Genomic DNA, 12932 nt, shown 5'->3' on the forward strand with positions numbered 1-12932 from the left:
ATTTGTCTTTCTCTGACTGACTTATTTGCTTAGTATTGTGCCCGATAGATCCATCCATATTGTTGTAAATGGCAAGATGTCATTATTTTTTATGGATGAGTAATATTCCATTGTATGTATATAACACATCCTTTATCCACTTATCCATGGATGGACACTTAGCTGTTGTAAATAATGCTGCAATAAACATAAGGGTGCATGTATCTTTTAAAATTAGTATTTTCATTTTCTTTGGTTAAATAACCAGTAGTGGAATTACTGGATCCTATGGAAATTCTATTTTAATTTTTTGAGGCACCTCCATACTGTTTTCCAGAGTGGTTGCACCAGTTTGCATTCCCAGTAACAGTGTAAGAGGGTTCCCCTTTCCTCACATCCTCGCCAATACTTGTTGTTAACTGTGTTGTTGATTTTAGCCAGTCTGAGAGGTGTGAGGTGATAGCTTGTTATGGTTTTGACTTGTATTTCCCTGATGATGAGTGATATTTGAGCATCTTTTAAAGTGTCTGTTGGCCATCTGGATGTCTTCTTTGGAGAAGTGTCTGTTCATGTCTTCTGGCCATTTTTAAATTGGATTATTGGTGTTTTAGGTCTTGAGTTGTGTCAATTCTTTTTTTTAAGATTTTATTTATTTATTTGACAGACAGAGATCACAAGTAGGCAGAGAAGCAGGCAGAGAGAAAGAAGGAAGCAGGCTCCCTGCTGAGCAGAGAGCCCGATGCAGGGCTTGATCCCAGGACCCTGGGATCATGACCTGAGCGGAAGGCAGAGGCTTTAACCCACTGAGCCACCCAGGTGCCCCATCAATTCTTTATATATCTTAGATACTAACCCTCTGTCAGACATGTCATTTGCAAATATCTTCTCCCATTCCATAGGTAGCCTTATAGTTTTGTTGATTATTTCCTTCACTGTGCAGAGCTTTCTATTTTGATGTAGTCCCAATATTTTATTTTTGCTTTTATTTCCCTTTTCTGAGGGGACCTATCTAGAAAAAGTTACTACAACTGATGCCAGACAAGTTACTGTCTGTGCTTTCTTCTAGGATCTTATGGTTTCATGTCTCACATTTAGGTCTTTCACCCATTTTCAATTTGTTTTTGTGTATGGCATAAGAAAGCGGTCCAGTTTCTTTCTTTTGCATGTTAATGTCCAGTTTTCCCAACACAATTTGTTGAAGAGACAATTTTTTCCCATTGGATAGTCGTTCCTGCTTTGTTGAAGATTAACTGACCATATAATTATGGGTTTACTTCTGGGTTTTCTATTCTGTTCCACTGATCTGGATGGCTATTTTTGTGCCATTATCATACTGGTTTCTTTCTATTTTTATTTTATTTTATTTTTCAGTGTTCCAAAATTCATTTTTTATGCAACACACCCAGTGCTCCATACAATACATGCCCTCCACAATACCCACCACTAGACTCACCCAACCCCCTCCTTCCAAAACCCTTGGTTTGTTTCTCAGAGTCCACAGTCTCTCGTGGTTTGTCTCCCCCTCCGATTTCCCCCAACTCACTTCTCCTCTCCATCTCCCAATGTCCTCTGTGCTACTCCCTATGCTCCACAAGGAAGTGAAACCATTTGATAATTGACTCTCTCTGCTTGACTTATTTCACTCAGCATAATCTCCTGCAGTCCTGTCAATGTTGATACAAAAGTTGGGTATTTATCCTTTCTGATGGAGGCATAATATTCCATTGTATATATGGACCATATCTTTTTTATCCATTTGTCCGTGGAAGGGCATCTTGGTTCTTTCCACAGTTTGGCAACTGTGGCCATTGCTGCTATGAACATTTGGGTACAGATGGCCCTTCTTTTCACTACATCTGTATGTTTGGGGTAAATACCCAGTAGTGCAATTGCAGAGTCATACAGTAACTCTATTTTTAATTTATTTTTTTTTCTATTTTTAATTTCTTAAGGAATCTCCACACTGTTTTCCAAAGTGGCTACACCAACTTGCATTCCCACCAACAGTGTAAGCAGGTTCTCCTTTCTCCACATCCTCTCCAACACACATTGTTTACTATCTTGTTAATTTTGGCCATTCTAACTGGTGTAAGGTGGTTTCTTAATGTGGTTTTGATTTGAAACTCCCTGATTGCTAAGGATGATGAACATTTTTTCATGTGTCTGTTAGCCATTTGTATGTTTTCTTTGGAGAAGTGTCTGTTCATGTCGTCTGCCCATTTTTTGACATTATTATCTGTTTTGTGTGTGTATTGAGTTTGAGGAGTTCCTTATAGATCTTGGATATTATACTGTTTTGATTACTACAGCTTTGTAATATAACTTGAAGTCCAGAATTATGGTACCTCTAGCTTTGCTTTCCTTTCTCAAGATTGCGTTGGCTATTCTGGGTCTTGTGTTTCCATACACATTTTAGGAGAGTTTGTTCCAGTTCTGTGAAAAATACTGTTGATAATTTGACAGAGATTGCATTGATGTGTAGATTGCTTTGGGTAGTATAGACATTTTGACAATATTTGTTCTTTCAATGAATGAGCATGGACTATCTTTCCATTTCTTTGTGTCATCTTCACTTTCTTTCATCAATGTTTTAGTTTTCAGAGTACAGGTCTTTCACTTCTGTGGTTACATTTATTCCTAAGTATTATATAATTTTGGGTGCAATTGTAAACAGGACTGATTCCTTAATTTCTCTTTCTGTCACTTCATTATTGGTGTATAGAAATGCAGCAGATTTCTATACATTGATTTTGTATCCTACAACTTTATTGAATTGACTCAGCAGTACTACCAGTTTTTTGGTGGAGTCATTCTGGTTTTCTATATATAGTATCATGTCAACTGCAAATAGTGAATGTTTGACTCCCTCCTTGCCCATTTGGATGCCTTTTATTTCTTTGTGTTGTCTGACTGCTGTGACTTGGATTTCCAGTACTATGTTGAATAACAGTGGTGAGAGTGGACACCCTTGTCTTGTTCCTGACCATGGAAAAGCTCCCAGTTTTTCCCTGTAAGAATGATGTTAGCTGTGGGTTTTTTGATAAATGATCTTTATTATGTTGAGGTATCTTTGTGGGTTTATTTCTGGGCTCTGTCTACTGTGCTATTGATCTATGTGTTGATTTTTGTTCCAGTACCATACTGTTTTGATTATACAGCTTTGTAGTACATCTTGAAATCTGGGATTGTAATACCTCCAGTTTTGTTCTTTCTCAGGATTGCTTTGGCTATTTAGGGTCTTTTGTCATTCCATAAAAAGTTTATGATTATTGTTCTAGTTCTGTGAAAAATGCTGTTGGTAATTTGATAGGGATTTCATTGGATGTGTATATTGCTTTGGGTAGTATGGACATTTTAACAATATTTGTTTTCCCAATCCATGAACACGGAATATCTTTCCATTTATGTCATCTTTAATTTCATTCATCAGTGTTTTATAACATTCAGAGTACAGATCTTACACTGCCTCACTTAAGTTTATTATTTTTGGTGAAATTGTAAATGGGATTGTTTTCTTAATTTCTCTTTCTGCTACTTCCTTACTAGTGCATAGACTGCTTTAGATTGATTTTGCATTCTGCAGCTTTACTGAATTCATTTTTTTGCCCTAGTAGTTTTTTGGTGGAGTCTTTTTAGGGTTCTCTATATACAGTATCATTTCATTTGCAGATAGTAAAAGTTTTACTTCTTCCTTAGCGATTTGGATGCCTTTTATTTCTTTTTGTTGTCTGATTGCTGTGGCTAGGACTTCGAGTAGATGCTGAATAACAATGGTGAGAGTGGGCATCCTTGTCTTGTTCCTAATCTTAGGGGAAAGCTCTGTTTTTTCACCATTTACTATGGCTGACTGCGAGCTTTTCATATATGGCCTTTATCATGTTGAGGTATGTTCCCTATAAAACTACTTTATTAAGGGTTTTTAGCATGAATGGATGTATACTTTGTTAGATGCTTTTTCTATATCTGTTGAAATGACCACATGATTTTTATCCTTTCTGTTGTTGATGTGGTGTGTCACACTGATTAATCGCAAATATTGAATCACCCTTGCCTCTGAGGAATAAATCCTACTTGATCATGGTGAATGATTTTTTAATGTACTGTTGGGTTCAGTTTGTTAATATTTTGTTGAAGATTTTTGCAGCTATGTTCTTAGAGATATTGGCCTGTAGTTCCCCTTTTTTATATTATGTTTATCTAGTTTTGTTATCAGATTAATGCTGGCTTCATAGAATAAATGTAGAAGCTTTCCCTCCTCTTATGTTTTTTGGAATAGTTGAGAACTCTTCTGTAAATGTTCTGTAGAATTCATCTATGAATCCAGCTGGTCCTGGACTTCTGTTTGTTGGGGATTTCTTGATTGGTGATTCAATTTCATTGCTGGTAATCAGTCTGTTCAAATTTTTTATCTCTTCCTAGTTCAGTTAAGGAAAGTGATTTTTTTTACCTAGGAATTTGTCCACTTATTCTAGGTTGTCCAATTTGTTGATGTATAATTTTTCATAATATTCTCTCATAATCCTTTGTATTTCTGCACCATCAGTTGTTATTTCTCTTCTTTCTCTTCTGATTTTGTTTATTTTTCTCTCTCTCTCTTTTGGTAAGTCTGATTAAAGGTTTATCAATTTAGTTTGTCTTTGCAAAGAACCAGCTCCTGGTTTTATTGATCTATTCTATTGGTTGTTTAATTTCTATTTCACTTATTCTGCTCTCATTTTTATTATTTTCTTCCTCGTACTGTTGTTGGATTTGGTTGTTTTCTTTTTTCTATCTCCTTAGATGTAAGGTTAGGTTTTTGATATTTTTGAGATTTGAGATTTTTCTTGCTTTTTGAGGGAGGCCCATATTGCTATAAACTTCCCTCTTCAAATGGCCTTTCCTATATCCCAAAGGTTCAGGATTTTGTGTGTTCATTTTCACTTGTCTCAATGTTTTGTTTTGTTTTTTTTTTTATGTCCCCTTGACCTATTCATTGTTTAGTAGCATGCTATTTAACCTGCTTGTATTTTTTTTCTTTCCTGATTTTGCCCAGTGGTTGATTTCTAGTTTCACAGCATTGTGTAAGAAAAGATGCATGATATGACTTCAGTCATCTTGATTTTGTTGAGACTTATTTCATGGCCTAACATGTGATCTATCTGGAGAGCATTCCATATGCACTTGAAAAGAATGTCTATTCTACTGCTTTAGGATAGAATATTCTAAATATATCTGTTAGACCCATCTGGCCCAAATTGTCATTTAAGTCACTGTTTCCTTTTGATCTCTTGGATGATTTATCCATTGATGTAAGTGAGCTGTTATAATACCAGCTATTATTTTATCATTATAAATTACTTCTTTTATTTTTTCATTTATTCACAGTTTGTTTTTTCAAAGAGGTAAAGCATTTGGCTGTATGATACAGATACACCTTTATTTAAACCACTAAAAGATGGTTTCTGTAATTTGCCACCAAATGTATTCCTTGCTGATTTATATAGTTTTCTTCTTTCTTTTTTTGCATTATAATTTTTTAATTCAATTAATTAACATATAATGTATTATTCATTTCAGAGGTATAGGTCTGTGATTCATAAGTCTTATATAATACCCAGTGCTCTCCTTAATATCACATGCCCTTCTTAATGTCCATTTATCCCTCCTTAATGTCCATTTATCCCATAATGTCCAGTTATCCCACCCCTACACGTCCCTCCCCTCCAGCAACCCTGTTTGTTTCCTATGATTAAGAGTCTCTTATAGTTCATCTCCCTCTCTGGTTTCATCTTGTTTTATTTTTTCCTCTCATCCCCTATAATCCTGTTTTGTTTCTTAAATTCCACATACCAGTGAGATCATATGATAATTGTCTTTCTCTGATTGACTTATTTCACTTAGTATAATACCCCTTACTTTCATCCACATCATTGCAAATGACAAGATTTAGTTTTTTGATGGCTGCTTAATATCCCTGTGTGTCTGTGTGTGTGTGTGAGTGTGTGCATGTGCATGTGCACACATGTGCACATGCATATGTATACACCAGATCTTTATCCATTCATCTGTTGATAAACATCTGAGCTTTTTCTGTAGTTTGGCTATTGTGGACATTGCTGCTATAAACATCAGGGTGCAGATGTCCCTCCACATCACTACATTTGTATCTTTGGGGTAAATGCATAGCAGTGCAATTGCTGGGACATAGGAAAGCTCTATATTCAGCTTTCTGAAGAACCTCCATACTGTTTTCCAGAGTGGCTGCACAAGCTTGCATCCCCACCAACAGTATAAGAGGGTTCTCCTTTCTCCACATCCTCACCAACATTTGTTGTTTCATGATTTGTTAATTTTAGCCATTCTGACATGTGTGAGGTGGTATCTCATTGGGCTTTTGATTTGTATTTCACTGATATCATGTGATGTGGAACATTTTTTTATGTGTCTGTTGACCATTTGTAGGTCTTCTTTGGAGAAATGTCTGTCATGTCTTCTGCCCATCCATTTGGATTATTTGGTTTTTGGATGTGGAGTTTCATAAGTTATTTATAGATCTTGGATACTTGCCCTTTATATGATATGTAATTTGCAAATATCTTCTCTCATTCTGTCAGTTGTCTTTTGGTTTTGCTGTGCAAAAGCTTTTCATCTTGATGAAGTCCCAATAGTTCATTTTTGCCTTTATTTTCCTTACCTTATAGTGAAAGGAAATGGACCAGTTTCATTCTTCTGCACGTTGCTGTGCACTTTTCCCAACACCATTTGTTAAAGACATTGCCTTTTCCCCACTGAATATCCTTTCCTGATTTGTTGAATATTAATTGACCATAGAGCTGAGGGTTCATTTCTGGATTCTCTATTCTGTTCCATTGATCTATGTGTCTGTTTTTGTGCCAGTATCATACTGTCTTGATGATTATAACTTTGTAATAGAGCTTGAAGTCTAGAATTGTGATGCCACAAGTTTTGGTTTTCTTTTTCAACACTCCTTTAGCTATCCATTTGTATAGTTCCATACAAATTTTAGCATTAAAATTTAGGTTCCCGTTCTGTGAACAAAGGTGATGGTATTTTGTAGAGATTGCATTGAATGTGTAGGTTGCTTTAAGTAGCATAGACATTTTAATAATATTTATTCTTCTGATCCATGAGCATGGAATGTTTTCTATTTCTTTGTGTCTTCCTCAATTTCTTTCATGAGTGTTCTATAGTTTTCTGAGAACAGATCCTTTGCCTCTTTGGTTAGGTTTATTCCTAGGTATCTTATGGCTTTTTGTGTGACCATAAATGGGATTGATTCCTTGATTTCTTTTTCTTTTGCCTCATTGTAAGTATATAGAAATGCAACTGATTTCTGTACATTGATGTTTATATCCTGCCAATTTGCTGAATTCTTGTATGATTTCTAGCAATTTGTGGGTGGAGTCTTGTGTTTTCCACATACACTATCATGTCATCTGCAAAGAGTGAGAGTTTCACTTCTTCTTTGCCAGTTCAGATGCCTTTATTTCTTTTTATTTTCCAATTGCTAAGGCTGACTTCTAGGACTATGTTTAACAGCAGTGGTGATAATGGACATATCTGTCATGTTCCTGACCTTAGGGGAAAAGCTCTCAGTTTTCCCCCCATTGAAAATGAGATTTGCTGTGGGCTTTCCATAAATGGCTTTTATGATGACTCTATCCTTATACTGTGAAGAGTTTTAATCAAGAAAGGATGTTGTACTTTGTCAAATGCTTTTTCTACAGCTATTGAAAGGATCATATGGCTCTTGTCCTTTCTTTCAGTTATGTAGGATATCGCATTGATTGATTTGCAGATGTTGAACCACCTTTGCAGCCCAGGAATAAATCCCAGTTGGTCGTGGTGAATAATCCTTTTAATGTACTGTTGGCTTCTGTTGGCTAGTATTTTGGTGAGAATTTTTCCATCCATGTTCATCAGGGATATTGGTCTGTAATTCTTTTTGGTAGGGTCTTTGATTTGGGGATCAAGGTAACATTAACCTCATAGAAAGAGTTTGGAAGTTTTTCTTCCATTCCTATTTTTTGAAACAGCTTCAGAAGAGTAGGTGCTAATTTTTCTTTGAATATTTGCTACAATTCCCCTGGGAAGCCATCCAGCCCTGGGCTCTTGTTTGTTGGGAGATTTTTGATTACTGCTTCAATTTCCTTGATGGTTATAGGTCTGTTCAGCTTTCCTATTTCTTCCTGTTCCAGTCTTGGTAGTTTATAAGTTTCCAGGAATGCATCCATTTCTTCTAGATTGCTTAATTTGTTGGCATATAGTTGCTAGTAATCATTTTTAATAATTATTTCTATTTCCTTGGTGTTAGTCATGATCTCTGCCCTGTCATTCATGATTTTATTAATTTGGGTCCTTTCCCTTTTCTTCTGAATAAATCTGGCCAGTGGTTTATTGATCTTATTAATTCTATTAAAGAACCAGCTTCTAGTTTCATTGATCTGTTATACTGTCCATTTGGTTTCTATTTCATTGATTTCTGCTCTGATCTTTATTATTTCTCTTCTCCTGCTGGGTTTAGGCTTTGTTTGTTGTTCTTTCTCAACAAGCTTTAGGTATAAGGTTAGGTTATGTATTTGAGACCTTTCTTGTGTCTTGAGAAAGTCTTGTACTGCTTTATACTTCCCTCTTAGGACCACTTTTGCTGCATCCCAATGATTTTGAGCAGTTGTGTTTTCATTTTCATTTGTTTCCATGAATTTTTTTTAATTCTTTAATTTCCTGGTTGACCCATTCATTCTTTAGTAGGATACTCTTTAGCCTTCATTTATTTCTTTCCAAATTTCTTTTTGGGACTGAGTTCCAGTTTCAAAGCATTGTGGTCTGAAAATATGCAGGGAATGATCCCAGTCTTTTGGTACTAATTGAGACTTAATTTGAGACCCAGTATGTTATCTATTCTGGAGAATGTTCCATGTGCACTTGAGAAGAATGTGTGTTCTGTTGCTTTAAGATGGAGTGTTCTTAGGAAACAAATACAAATTTTATGGATCAAATGAAAAAGATTGAGAGAACACCCTCATTTGGGTAGGTCACTTTCAGCACTTGGAAGGAACTGCCATGGGGAATAAGGTAAAACGTTACTGACAACTCAGGCAAACACCCAGGTCTGTTAAAATAATTAATAAAGACCCCATGCATATAAGAAAAAAAAAAGATGGAGTGTTCTGGATAAGTGTGAAGTCCACCTAGTCCAGTGTGTCACTCAAAGCCCTTATTTCCTTCTTGATCTTCTGCTTAGATGACCTGTCCACTTCAGTGAGGGAGGGTGTTAAATTTCCCTATTATTATTGTATTATTATCAATGTGTTTCTTTAATTTTGTTAGTAATTATTTTATGTAAGTGCCTGCTCTCATGTTAAGGGCATAAATATTTATAATTGCTATATCTTCTTATTGGATAGACTCTTTAATTACAATATAGTGTCCTTCCTCATCTCTTATTCTAGTCTTTGGCTAAAATCTAATTTATCTGATACAAGTATTGCCACCCCAGCTTTCTTTTGTTGTCTATTAGCATGATAAATGGTTTTTTATTTAAAAGGACATCTGGAGGTGTCTTTGGGTCTAAATATGTCTTTAAGATAGCATATCAGTGGGTCTTGCATTTATCCAATCTGATATCCTATGTCTTTTGATTGGGGGCATTTAGCCCATTTACATTCAGAGTAACTACTGAAAGATATGATTTTAATGTCATTGCATTACCTGTAAAGTGACTGTTACTATATATTGTCTCTGTTCCTTTCTGGTCTATGTTACTTTAGTGCTCTCTCTTTGCTTAGAGGATCCCTTTTAACATTTCTTGTAGGGATGGTTTAGTTATCACAAATTCTTTTAGTTTCTGTTTGTCCTAGAAGGTTTTTTTTTTAATCACTCTATCTTTTTTTAATGACATCCTAGCTGGATAAAGTATTCTTGGCTCCATATTTTTCTCATTTAGCATCCTGAATATATCATGCCAGTCCTTTCTGGCCTGCTAGGTCTCTGTGTATAAGTCTTCTGTCAATCTAATGTTTCTACCCTTGTAGGTTATAGACTTCTTGTCATAAGCTGCTTAAAGGATTTTCTCTTTGTCTTTGGGATTTTCAAATTTCACTATTACATGTTGGGGTGTTGACCTATTTTTATTAATTTTGAGGGGGGTTCTCTATGCCTCCTAGATTTTTATGCCTGTTTCCTTCCCCAAATTAGGGAGCTCTCCACTGTAATTTGCTCCAATATACCTTCTGCCCCCTCTCTCTTTTCTCTTCTTTTGGGATCCCAATTATTCTAATATTGTTCTGCTTTATGGTATCACTTATCTCTCAAAATCTCTCCTTGTGATCCAGTAGTTGTTTATCTCTCTTTTTCTCAGCTTCTTTATTCTCCATCATTTGGTCTTCTATATTACTAATTCTCTCTTCTACCTCATTTATCCTACCAGGAAGAGCTTCCCTTTTTTATTTCATCTCATAAATAGTCTTTTTTATTTCAACTGGTTAGATTTTAGTTCTTTTATTTCTCCAGAAATGGATTCTCTAGTGTCTTCTATACTTTCTTCAAGTATAGTTTCTTTATAATCATTATTCTGAACTCTTTCTTATGTCCATACTGATTAGGTCCCTGGCAGTCAGTACTGCCTCTTGTTCTCTTTTTTGAAGTTAGTTTTTCTGTCTTGTTATTCTGTCCAGAGAATAGATAAACAGGAGAACAAAATACTAAAATGGGAGCAACAACCCCAGGGAAATGTACACTAAATGAATCAGAAGAGACCCAAAACTGGGGAAAAAAATTTTTTAAAAAGATAATATAATCAGGTGAGTAGAATAGAGCAATACACTGGATTCTGTGCAGTGTAGAGAATACACTGGATTCTTTTGTTTGGTCTGTTTTAGAAAACTAGATCTCAAATTTGTAAAGAAAGAAAAACATATATGTAAAACATACATGTAAAAGAATAAAATGAAAGGATAGAATGTAACTATAAAAATGGAAATTAAGGGGCACCTGGGTGGCTCAGTGGGTTGGGCCGCTGCCTTCGGCTCAGGTCATGATCCTCAGAGTCCTGGGATCGAGCCCCGCATCGGGCTCTCTGCTCAGTGGGGAACCTGCTTCCTCCTCTCTCTCTGCCTGCCTCTCTGCCTGCTTGTGATCTCTATCTGTCAAATAAATAAATAAAATCTTAAAAAATGGAAATTAAAAGAAAAGAAAAAACAAAAGAGAAAAACAGCAACAAATAAAAAGAAGGAATATAAACAGGTGAACAGAACAGAGCAATACACTATCTACTGAGTGCATATTGGTCAGTTTGTTAGAAGAAACTATACCCCAAATTGAAAGGAAATAAAAATGTATATATACAAAAATAAAGTTAAATACATTGAAAGGATAGGATGTAACTGTAAAGGTGAAAATTAAAAAAGACTTGAACAAAGCAAAAAAAAAAAAAGGAAGAAGGGAAAAAAGAAAAAAGAATATGATTAGATAGGTGAATAGAACAAAACCATTCACTAGATTTTGGGTGTATTTTGGTCTACTAGAAGAAATTGCATCCCAAAATTATAAAGAAAGAAAAACTTACATATATTCAAAAATAAGTTATACACAAACAATGAATCCTGGAACACTAATCAAAATCTAATGATGTACTGTATGGTGACTAACATAACATAATAAAAAAATTATTAAAAATAATTGAATAATAAATAAATAAATACAATGAAGGGATAAAATGCAACTGTAGGGGCGCCTGGGTGGCTCAGTGGGTTAAGCCTCTGCCTTCGGCTCAGGTCATGATCTCAGGGTCCTGGGATCAAGCCCCACATCAGGCTCTCTGCTCAGCAGGAAGCCTGCTTCCCCCCTCTAACTGCCTGCTGCTCTGCCTACTTGTGATCTCTCTCTCTCCCTGTCAAATAAATAAATAAAATATTTTTTAAAAACTGTGACTGTAAAAATGAAAATTTTAAAAGTTTTTTTAGAAAGAGTTAATAAAATAAATTGGTTGAAAAAAAGAAAGAAAATATTTTGGAGGAGATTATGCTGAGTGAAATAAGTCAAGCAGAGAAAGTCAATGATCATATGGTTTCACTTACTTGTGGAACATAAGGAATAGCATGGAGAACATTAGGAGAAGGAAGGTAAAAATGAAGGGGGGGATTGGATGGGGAGATGAACTATAAGACACTATGGACTCTGAGAAACAAACTGACGGTTTTATTAAATTTATTTATTTTCAGCATAACAGTATTCATTATTTTTGCACCACACCCAGTGCTCCATGCAATCCGTGCCCTCTATAATACCCACCACCTGGTACCCCAACCTCCCACCCCCCCGCCACTTCAAACCCCTCAGATTGTTTTTTAATGTAGTGTTCAATTCATTAGTTGTGTTTAACACCCAGTGCTTATCACAATCTGTGCCCTCCTTAATAAATATCACCCAGTTACCCAATTCCTCCCTCCCCTCCCCTCTGAAACCCTCAGTTTGTTTCCCAGAGTCCATATTCTCTCATTACTCTCTCATTATTTCCCATTCAGTTTTCCCTCCTTTCCCCTGTGGTCCTCTGTGCTATTCCTTATGTTCCACATATATGTGAAACCATGTGATAATTGTATTTCTCTGCTTGACTTATTTCACTTAACATAATCCCCTCCAGTTCTATCCATATTGATGTAAATGGTGGGTATTCATCCTTTCTGATGGTCAAATAATATTCCATTGTTTATATATACTACATCTTCTTTATCCATTCATCTGTTGAAGGGCATCTCAGCTCCTTCCACTATTTGGCTATTGTGGACATTGTTGCTATGAATATTGGTGTGCATGTGCCCCTTCTTTTCACTACAACTGTATCTTTGGGGTAAGTACCCAGTAATGCAATGCTGGGTCATCAGGTAGCTCTATTTTTAACATCTTGTTTTCCAGAGTGGTTGTAACAGCTTGCCTTCCCACCAATAGTGTAA

At 35.7% G+C, this 12932-nt stretch overlaps 1 protein-coding gene across 1 annotated transcript in view; it reads left to right on the forward strand.

Moving 5' to 3' along the window:
* DGKK (diacylglycerol kinase kappa) overlaps positions 1 to 12932 on the forward strand; it is a gene marked incomplete at its 5' end in the record, with an annotated part of 190945 nt that overhangs the window by 143676 nt on the left and 34337 nt on the right. The window lies entirely within an intron of this gene.

The sequence above is a fragment of the Mustela nivalis genome (assembly GCF_964662115.1).
Source record: "Mustela nivalis genome assembly, chromosome: X".
NCBI lineage: Eukaryota > Metazoa > Chordata > Mammalia > Carnivora > Mustelidae > Mustela > Mustela nivalis.